Source organism: Sceloporus undulatus, chromosome 6, assembly GCF_019175285.1.
Source record: "Sceloporus undulatus isolate JIND9_A2432 ecotype Alabama chromosome 6, SceUnd_v1.1, whole genome shotgun sequence".
NCBI lineage: Eukaryota > Metazoa > Chordata > Lepidosauria > Squamata > Phrynosomatidae > Sceloporus > Sceloporus undulatus.
In genome coordinates, this window is record NC_056527.1 from 74,616,024 (window position 1) to 74,627,265 (window position 11,242).

Genomic DNA, 11,242 nt, shown 5'->3' on the forward strand with positions numbered 1-11,242 from the left:
CATGCCTCCATCATTCTCATGTCTAATGAGAATCTCTCTAGGTGATGGACCTCAGTGTCCAAATGTTGGTACACGCATAGATCTCTTTCTCATGGACATCAAAAGCAAAGATTTGAGAGATGAAGGGAAAGGCTAACAACCATTGCAAGAGGATTGGGATAGGTCATGCAGAGAGAAGTGTTTTTATTGTAGGATATTAATTTTTATTCTGACTCTTCAAGATGGAAGCTTCAGAAAAAATAAAGAACTTCCTATGATGGATAGGAATAAAGTGTGTATATTAAATGAAGTTCTTTATTTTTTTCTGAAGCTTCCATCTTGCAGGATATTAATAGGATGTCATTTCAAGACTTGGGAATAGCTACAAGCACTTTGGTACACTGATAGCTTATTAATTCTGTCTTCTAGATCAGGAATGCAATGCTGGCAGCTTGGAACTTTTAGGAGACAAATGAACAGGTCCTCTTTCAACTCTTCTGGTGAATACCATGCTATCCTGACTCCCAGACTGCTTTGACATATATTATATAGAGATGGCTTGCTAGTGAGGAAAGAAATGCAAAATATTAACCAAATCCCATGTGTATTGTAAATAGTTTATGCTATTGCCTAGTTCCTGTTCAGTGTTCATTGCCACAATAAGCAAGTAACATCTTACTTTAAACAGAATCACTATACTACTTTTTTGGCTAGTATGGGAGAAGACAAATTCCACTCTCTTCTGTTTACATACAGAAAGGATCACCTCTTTGAGATTATGCTTACTATGACACAAGTATGCATCATCCTAAACCTAAGAATTATATTTTCCATTTCAGAAATATTATTTACCTGTATACCCATAAACGAAATTATTTATTTCTACATCAATTAATATGTAGAATGGATCAAAGCTTTTCCTTTCGAGATACGTTGGTTTTTTGAAAAAGCAAGTTACATGAATGACAGTCTTTGGGGATTTATTTATTTATTTGGTGCAATGGGACGTATCTTAAAGATAACTGTTGTGTAATAAATACCTCTGCAGAGACAGTGGCCATAAGAGACAAAGGTGTGGGAAAGTAGGACAAGAATTTGTTGAAATACTTAAACCTGCAAAACCTGAAGCTCTAAATTGTGTGGGAAATCAGCTCATAGTGAGCAGGAATTGGGTGAATTCCCTGCCCAGTCATATCTTCTGCCCTTCCCAGCTGCTGCACTAAGCAGGTGCTCAAGAGAGGCCTACTCCCCATACAGCTCTAGTGCAATGAAGTTAGCACCAGAAGAACCTGTTCCACTGCAGCTGAAAGTGTCCACCAAGCCCTTCCCTTTGCTATTTACACTGCATGGCCAACTGCGTTTCAGACCTAATTCAAAACACTGGTTTTAACCTTTAGAAACCAAAATAGCTTGAGATTTTGTTATCTAAGGGACCTCAAGAGTCTTCTTGTGAACTTGGTCAGATATCAAGATCTTCAGAAGAGAGCATCTTCAGAGCACCATCATCTGCTGAGGATCCCTTCATTAAGTATGAAAAGAAATTCTGTGGGATTTGGTAGCCTTCACTAAAGTAGCATTTTCTTTTCGTTTTGTGTGTGTGTCTTCTTTCTAAATTTTTATTAAAATCACACCAATAAAAACATGTTGTTTTTTTTACAAAAGTAGCATTTTCATACCTCCCAAACCTTGCTGAAAGTAAATCCTCACTTTACCTTGAACATTCATAAGATATTTTAAAAAAAATCTTAGCAGTGTACTTGCATAAAATGCATATGTCTAAAATATGCATGACTGGAAAAATAGGGACAACCATTCTTTAGTAAATGCACTCACATTAAGCAAATTGTGGGAGATATATGTATATTATGGAACAATTATTAGAATGTGGACATGTTTCAGTGCAAGAAAATAAAAAGTCTCACAACCCATTGTAAAGGCCCAAACAGACAGGCCAAAATAAAGCTGCTTTGGGTCACTTTGGAGAGATGCTGTTTAAATGATGCATGCATCCTAAGAGGCCAGACATCATGCCAAAGCCATGCTCCAATACCAAAGACTGGAGTGCAGCTTTGGCGCAGCTTCTGGCCTCTTAAGATTCATGTGTCATTTAAACAGCATACTTCCAAAGAGACCCTAGCTTTATTTTGGCCTGTCTGAGCAGAGTGGTTAAGCCGGACAGAGGCTCTTGGAGATGTCTCATTCAATGGCTTTGAGTAGCGCTGTTTTACGCCCCATGGTATACCTTTGTCATTTTTCACATTCCCCTCCCCTTCCAACCACATTTTTCCTCAATCTGTAAGTCCCTTGAATTGATCCAACAATTTTATCAATTACAGTAATATCTTGTATATCCTTCCTATATATTTTCAAAGCACCATTCTTGATTTAAATAAAGCGTATACTTTATTGAAACTCCTCAAGCTGTACATTTCTGTCAGTAACTTATAATAGTAATAATAATAATATTATAAAGTTTTATTTATATCCCGCCTCTCTATCAAAGATAACCGATAAACTTAAGGGCATCTTGATACACACCCAGTAGCAGATATATGCCTGTATTTTTACACATCTACCCAGCACAAAAATGCTCATTGCATTTATCAGTTTCATCAAGCAAGTAAAAGGAACATTGCTTCCCCAAAGAAAGAGGCACATTCAGCTCTGAGACCAGATCTTGCCATAGTTAAAAACACACAGAAGTACAATTTCACCCCAGGACACATCCTTTGAAACGAGAGAAGACAGGTACAAGGTGGCAGGCAAGGGGTAATTAAAGAAGCTGGAATGTTGCCATATCTTCTGCAGCAATACCTCTCCCTTGGAGAAAGAGTCTTTTTTTATTGCTTGCAATTAGTGAAGATTTTGTGACTTAAGTTCTGTGAGGGCAGAATTTTTATGCTCAGAAGGGGAAATAAGGCAGAATTTCAAAATTACTATATTTCATTGCGTCAGAAGATATAGGGAAATTTCTTTCTCATATTGCAGTACTGTGAAGTATGAAGACGCAGCTCAAGGAATGGGACGTCTCTGTCTACTTCTGTCATGAACGAATTGCCATGAAGCAAACTATTTTCTTTCTATTTCCCAGTCAACAGTATCGGGATAAAACAACTATTTATTTATTTATTTATTTATTTTATCTTCCAGTTTCCTCCCAACTCAGGATACAAAGGAATATACAACATGGGTTAAAATGAAATGCAGCTAAAATAATTTGTAGTACAAAAGTTTTAAAACAATGAAAGAAGCAATCTCATTTAAAACACTAATTTTAGATGGTTTCAAAGCACATTTAATAAGGAGGATAACAATTTAGCCTCCCTAAAAAAAGAACCTCTTTCAATAGCGAGTTAACACCTTCGGGCCTGGCCTAGATTAAGAAGCCGAGCCCTCCATCCAAGTCCATCTGCCTTGGTCCAGGTCTCGGAGGGAGAGAAGAACTGCTGGACCTGATCCACTTCCCCACCACCATTCCCTTCTCCTTTTGTGTCGTGTCTTTTTAGATTATAAGCCTGAAGGCAGGGAACCGTGTACTCTCCTGAAGATGGCAGTGCACATGCAGGTAACTTTCTGCAATGTGGTATAGATTGGGCTACCTTTGTACCAAGTCTCAGTATGGGTGCTGAAGTCCCCAGGACAACAAGCCAAGGGGACTCCAACACCACTGCTAAGACCAACTCAGCCAGGGAGACCTCTGTTCTGTCCCTGCCACCCACCTTCAAAAACACACACCCGAACCTAGCAGTTTGTGGGACAGGGCTTCTGGTGAGGGAGATGGAATCCTGATAGACCACTGCAACTCCATCTCCTCCCCCCTACAGGCATTGCCTGCTGCTGTACAAAGAACCCAGGCAGACAAAGCTGGGAGAGGTTAAATATCCCCAGCTTTATCCAGCCAGGTCTCTGTTATGCAAGCCAGGTTGGCATTCTCTTCCAGGATATGGTCAAATGACATAGATGATGGAATACAGAGCATGCTGATCAAATTTGCAGATGACACTAAATTAGGAGGAATGACTAATACCCCAGAGGCCAGGATCAAAATGTAAAATGACGTTAACAGATTAGAAGGCTGGGCTAAAACTAACAAAATGAATTTCAACAGGAAGAAATGTAGGATACTAGACTTGGGCAGTAAAAATGAAATGCACAGATATAGGATGGGTAACACCTGGCTTGATGGCAGTACATGTAATCTGGGATCTGGGAGTCTTAGTGGACCATAGGTTGAACATGAATTAATTCTCCAAAGAAATAGGTGGAAAAAGGCAAATCAGTTGCATAGACCCTCTTCTACACACTGTTTCACAGAGTTCCCTTCCAATTCCTGTTAGCACTGACAATAGTTTCTTTTAATGTCTGAATTATTTGCCCTTCAGTCCCATCAGAAAATGAATTTGGATGTTAGGGTGTCATAACAAATTAGCATTAGCACATATTGGAAAACAGAACTGAAAGTTGCAGAGGAGAAGGGAACTTGCAAGGTTGCTTCTCACCTCTAATTTCACACCAAATGCAAATCTACTTGTAATACATTTTAGACTAACTCATTTGAGTAAAGAGATGTCATTTGATTAGGAATTCTGATGAAAAGTCATCATATTCTGCTGTGAGTTGTTTTAGCAAGCAGACATCAAGATGGCTCCTTTCTAGTTTATGCCTACAAGTTATAACTTTATTACCCTCAACCTGACCCACTTCTTCCAAGAGACACAGGATCCTTGTTCTCAGCTGGTATTTTTCCTTAGTTGTCCTAATTTTCATCAGTGTTTAATTTCTCAGTTTGTTCTTGCTTCTCCCTCAGGATTTCTTTTCCTGTCAAAATACTGATGTAAAGCGTGCCTGTAGAATACAAAAAGAATTGCAGCTATTGTGAATCGTGCACTCAGCCTGGCTCTTGCAAAGGACAAAACAAAGTTGAAGGAAGTACGGTAAAGGATTTTGGTAAACATAGGCAAGAAACATCGAGGATCACTGTTTCATAAACTGTACTCCCTGGGCTGACCATATTTCCTTGAGACAAAAAATGGGACATTAGGATGGCAAAAATGGGATGCAGTTATGTAATATTCTGTATTCATGAAAAAGACAATAACAAAAGTTTTATTACATAAACATATTGAGCTAATAATTATTGTCCAGTGACAGAACTCATACAAAAATTCAAGAAGACATAGAGAGGGACTGTATTTCACCACAATTGTACCATGAATATTTCTCTGATGAAGTAATCTTACATAGCAAATTTCAATCTTTCAACACCTTATCATAAATCTTCTGACACTCCATGACCCAATTTTGTGCTGTTTTTTTGTTTCTTTGTTGACAATCACAATTTCAAACAGAGATCTTCAAACCGTTATCAAAACGTAACAGAGCATTTGTCTTGAAAACAGAACAAAATTGATTTATATTAAAATGACGGATGGAAATATGAAAAAAATCTGGTACTGTCCCATTTAAAAAGCTACATCTGGGCAGTCTAATTCTACCGGCTGTTGCATTTTTAATTTCCCTGTAAAATATATGGCCCGTAAAAATATGTGCTACCCTTCATCCTGTCTTGCCATTTCACACTTTCTTTAGTTAATTCACAAGCCCAGTGGGTTGTAAAATGATCAGTATTTGTAAAGGTACTTTATATGTAGAGGTTTTGCTTATATATTCCAAGGATCTCTTGTAGGTGACATGAAAAATTAACCAGTGCCATGGGTAGAGGGCAGGCTTTCCATTTCTTGAAACAGAATCACCGCCCAGTAGTTTCCATTGGAAAGAAAGGCAACTTTTCAATTATGTAAGGAAAAGTGAAGAGTTGCAGTTGGGGGTGACATGAGTCTGTTCTCCTCTTGTGGTGTCCTTAGGCCTTCCCTACAAAGTCCCTCAGAAGAGACAGTCTGAGTAACAGTGGCCTGTTACAGACTGCCAAAATAAAACTGCTTCGGGTCGGAGGTACAGTATGCTGTTTAAATGATGCATGCATCCTAAGAATCCGGAAGCTGCACCAAAGCTGCACTCCAGTGCTTAGGAATGGAGTATGGCTTTGTTGCGACCTCCGGAGTCTTAGGACCCATGCATCATTTAAATAGCATACCTCTGACCCAAAGCAGCTTTATTTTGGCAGTCTGTAACAAGCCAGTATTTCTCTCTCTGAGAGACACTTTGTGAAGGAAATAGTAACCATTGAGCCAGTACAGACAGGCCAAAATAAAGCTGCTTTGGGTCACTTTGGAGGTATGCTGTTTAAATTATGTATGCGTTCTAAGAGGCCAGAAGCTGCACCAAAGCCATGCTCCAGTCCTAAGGACTAGATTGCAGCTTTGGCACAGCTTCTGGCCTCTTAAGATGCATGTGTCATTTAAACAGCATACCTCCAAAGTGACTCGAAGCAGCTTTATTTTGGCCTGTCCGTACGGGCCCATTGATTCCTTTTCCTATGATTATTATTATTTGCAGTCAACATGCAATTAAAGATCTGTACTATGTCAGGCACAATGGCCTGACTAAGAGAAAGATTATGCGTTACTAAAATGACTGATATTTGAATCACATACATATACACACACACACTTTCTCTCTCTTTCCTGGGCCTGACCCAGACAGCAACAATTCAAAGTTCTTTGTTCTCAGGTGAGTCTCAAAATCTAAAGACTTCTATCATTTTGGCTTGGCTTACTTTAGGATAGGTATGGTCTAGAGGTGATGATGCTAATAAAAATCTGTATGGCACTAGGGAGAAGGCCTTTTGAGTGGAGGACTCTAGACTCCATTTGCTTCCAAGACAGACATAGCTGGCTATGTGGTTTCTTCTAGGATCACAATAAACACAGATTTGTTCCCTCTGGCTTCTGGTGATGATCATTTGAGAGGTGTGGTTAGCAACTAACAATGGTTGCATTACTCCTTGCCACACCAAATTCCACTGTTTTATCCTCCTCTCTCCTTTACTTTCTTGGAACTGACTCCATGCCGAGAAATGAATATAGGGCTGAAATGGATGGCCCTGAAGGGGCAGCTTGAAGCTACCCCTTCTGAAGCTGCATTGGGGCCATGGCAACCACATGCCTCAATCCGCCTTTTTGCTAGTCGAAAAAGGAGTGGCAAATAGCCACTTCTTTTTTGGACTGGCAAAAAGCTTTTCCACCCCGCTGCAGCTGGAAGCTGACTTTAAGGTGCTCCAGCGGTGTGCGGCATATAAACACTGTGCTGCCGTAGCACCTAGTCCATATCTGGGCAGCCGGGTGGCTTGAAGACAGCTTCCCAGCGGCGTGGGATCTAAAAGGGTGAAAGTGAAGAAAAGGGCCAAAGGGCCAAAGCCCCACCTTAAACCAGAGCTACAGTAGGAAAGGGCTGGCTGCTGTGCTCTTACCCACAGGCATGAACTTGACTGCTGTAAGTTTGCTTGGACCATGGGCAGCCAGTGTCTATATGTAATACTCTGGTACTTTTAGTGATTAGTTGTCATGTTTTACAATATGACCATGGCCTATTTCTATGCTGTCTCAAATTGGGCAATTAGAAACATTTTCATCTTTATTCCCTTGGAGTGATTCAGCTTGACCCAGATGCTCTTGATGGCTTTCCTTCAGTGTTTCGCCACCTTTCTGAGAGTACTTAGCAGTTTAATTCTATCCTGGTTCAAATGGAGACTGTCATTTTGTAGAGATGTGGTGTGTCCCAAATGTTCCCTAATGCCTAAACTCATAATCTCTACACAAATATTTCATCTACTTAACTGTGTCTCTCTAGCCAGCCCTCCATATGAAACACTGTTTCACAAAAAGCTAACCCCAAACTCCTGTCTCCTCCCTAAAAACAAAAAAGTTAGCTTGAAGTCTTCAAATTATGGAATGTCCTGCCAGAAGAGATCCAACATATTATCACCAACCTTGACAGCTTCCAAAAAGCCGGCAAGACAGATCTCTTCCGGCAGGCCTTCCCTGATTGATCGACCCAGCTCCACAGATACGAATTCCCCAATGTCTGCCCCAAGATGTCTCACCCCAGTTATGACTATTTTAATCTGATTTTAACTGTTTTATAATGTTTTTTTCTTTTTGTAATTATGTGGATTAGTTTAAGGATGGGGGATATGAGGAATTATGTATTGATTTATGGATGTATTTATGTATTTTATTTATGCATCTTATGTTGTAACCCACCTCAATCCTTTTGGAGAGGCAGGATATAAATTAAACTTATTATTATTAAAGTTCCCCCTGCTATTGTGCACAGTGACCACTGATCCTACTACAGAGGGTGCGCAGTATCCCCAACTTGCACATGAAACAGCCAATCAACATGTCCATGAGAAACTCAGTTATGTCCCTAATCCCTAATCCACAACCTCAGAGGAATATCCTTGGCATGCTAAAGTATCTTTTTGTCTTCCAAATAATGGATCACTCCAAAGTGACCATTCCACTCTTCCTCAGAGTGACACCCCTTCCCCAAGACTCCCATTCTCCATGACTGCAAAGTAGCTCATCCCGGGAGTGGGACAGTACTATCACCTCCCAAAAGGCCCTATACACAAACCATTCTCAATTTCTCCAGGTCAGAAATCATGGCTAGAAGAGTACAAACCACCGCCCACTCCCCGAAGGCCAGGAGCTCATTGCACTGAGCACGCACCCACAACGTCTGTCCTCTAGGCAGTTATACATGAGACACTCAGTGCTGGGCCTCACCCATGTTGGCTTTCTGCCATCATTTCTGATTGCTTACTAATAGGCTTGCTTACCGGAAAAATTAACTAAATAAAAAACTCTCATCACGCTGCCAAGATACGCACTCCCTGCAATTCATTTGTTTTGTTTTAACCATACCTTGGGTGCTTGGAATTGCTTCCAGGCAAAGCGATTTCATTCAGCTCGAGTTTTCTTTCCCTACAATCCTTCTGCCCTTGGATCCAGAATAATTCTTAGGAAGATAAGACGGTGGGTGTCTGCAAGTTAAGACATTGCTATCCAACATGGGCAGCCATTGAAGAAAGGCTCCTGGCCTAGTTGTCTTGTAAGGTGCTGGATTGGGAGGGGGGGGGGTTGGTTGGCTAGGAACAGCAGGTTAAGATAGTGAAAAAGAATGGAGAACCATGATAAAGAGGGGAAAGCAGCCAGCGAGAGAGACAGGTAAAGTGTGAAAGCATGCACAGAGAATAAGAAATAAAGTGTGCACATGAATACACAGAGAAGCAGCAAGTGAGGATGTTCACTTACATATTGAACATGAGAAGAAAGGAAAGGGCTGGCTGCCCCCAGGACTTTGGATTTACCACAACCATAAACATTTTTTTCTACCATGGATTATATCAGGATGATTTATCCAAGCTCTTTTTAAAAATCAGATGCCTGCTCTACCCCTTTTCAAAACACCATGTGTCAGTGTCATTTTTTCCCTTAGCTTGAACGGGCAAAACATTAAATTTGCATATAATCCTATTTAGAAGCTAAGGAATTATTTAGGCATATTGTGTGTGCATGAGTTATTTGGAAATCTCCCTTTGCACCATCATCCAAAAGCCATCTCTGGTCACCGGAAAATCTAGAGCCGACCACATAACACCTATCTTAAAATCTCTTGATTTGCTGCCTATTAGTTTCTGGGCACAGTACAAGGTGTTGGTGATAACCTTTAAAGCCCTACATGGCTTGGGTCTTACTTACGAGAGCGCCTTGCTCCATACAATCCACCTTGCACACTCTGGGAGGAATTTGCTGCCACCAAGGAAGACCAGGTTGGCTGTGGTTACCTAGAGGGCCTTCTCATCTGCCGCTCCTAAATTATGAATGACCTGCCAGAAGAGATCCAACATATCGCCACTCTTGAAGCCTTTAAAAAAGCCATCAATACAGATCTCTTCCGGCAGGCCTTCCCTGGCTAATATGGATTGCCCCTTGATTTGCCCCAAGATGTCTCGCTTCAGTTTTGCCTATTTAAATCTATTTTAACTTGCATTTTATAGCACTGTCATTTTAGTTTTAAGGGAGGGGATTGGGGGATTATGCTATTTTTAGTTATGTATGTACTGTGTATTTTAGTTATGCAATTTGTTGCAGCCCGCCTAGATCCTTCTGGCGAGGCGGGATATAAATAAATAAAACCTATTATCATCTCAAAAAATAGGGATGGGCAGGTGAGCAATACATCAAACCGACGCAGGTGCAAGAGTAATGGAGAGAAATAAAAAAGTTCTTTTGGTCTCTCTTCTTTAAAAAATCCAATTATTTATTTCTTACCAGTATTACCCCAACATGCTAAAACTGTATGGGAAACATTAAAAATATCTATCCAGGCTTTAGGAATGTGATTGAAAGTAGGCAAGAAAGGAGGTGCTCTCGTTTCGCTCTGTCACTTTGCTGCTCTTTGGAAAATCAGGGTTCCAGGTCCATGTGGAAAGCAATGGCTTGGGACTGTGATGCTTCTTTCTTTTTTAAAAATACTCTTTCGCTTGTTACAGACTGCCAAAATAAAGCTGCTTCGGGTCTCCTTGGAGGTATGCTATTTAAACGATGCGTGGGTCCTAAGAGTCCGGAAGTCGCGCCAAAGCCACACTCCATTCCTAAGCACTGGAGTGCAGCTTTGGTGCAGCTTCTGGATTCTTAGGATGCATGCATCATTTAAACAGCATACCTCCAAAGAGACCCGAACCAGCTTTATTTTGGCAGTCTGTATTAGATTTATAAAAGCTCAGAACGGTACATTTAAAAAAGATAAATGTCTATAAGCTTCAATACTTCCAATTTGCATCCTATAAATCATATTTACCATCTAGGTATAACAAGAAAGCATTTCTCAATCCTTATTAACCCCACATCGAAGTCCAATACTTATTTGCTTCATTTACATATTATATTACTTTTGTATTGTTTATGAGATGTATGCAAATAAACCAATTAGTTCAGGAACTGTGATGTTTCCAAGAGTGATGGAAGTGATGAGGGAAGGAACAGAAACAGTAAGCTAGCCTCCTCCTATTTGCTTTCCACCCCTGAGCTAATGCCCTCCAAAGTTGCAGCCCAAAGTCCAAAGCTGCAGCTCAACAGTCTAGTCCCATGGCAAAGCTGGATCTGCCACTTCATCTCCATGCATAGAGACCTATGTTTCCTATGCCTTTGCGCACTAACGACCGTCTAAAACCGGACCTGCAACTTCATTTGTAGACACAAAGGATTTGTAATTTGAATTGACATCCTCACATACCAAGGTCTGTGCCTGGCTTCCACTCCATCAAATGTATCTGAGGAAGTAGAATGAAGTCTGT

General features: G+C 40.5%; 1 long non-coding RNA gene across 1 annotated transcript; it reads right to left on the minus strand.

Moving 5' to 3' along the window:
- Positions 1 to 2,208: 2,208 nt before the first annotated feature.
- LOC121933079 lies at positions 2,209 to 11,220 on the minus strand. Its single transcript, XR_006104459.1, has 3 exons — positions 11,182 to 11,220; positions 8,808 to 9,031; positions 2,209 to 4,824 (listed from the first exon to the last, which is right to left on the minus strand). It is a non-coding gene; the product is annotated as an uncharacterized LOC121933079 (long non-coding RNA).
- Positions 11,221 to 11,242: the final 22 nt, after the last annotated feature.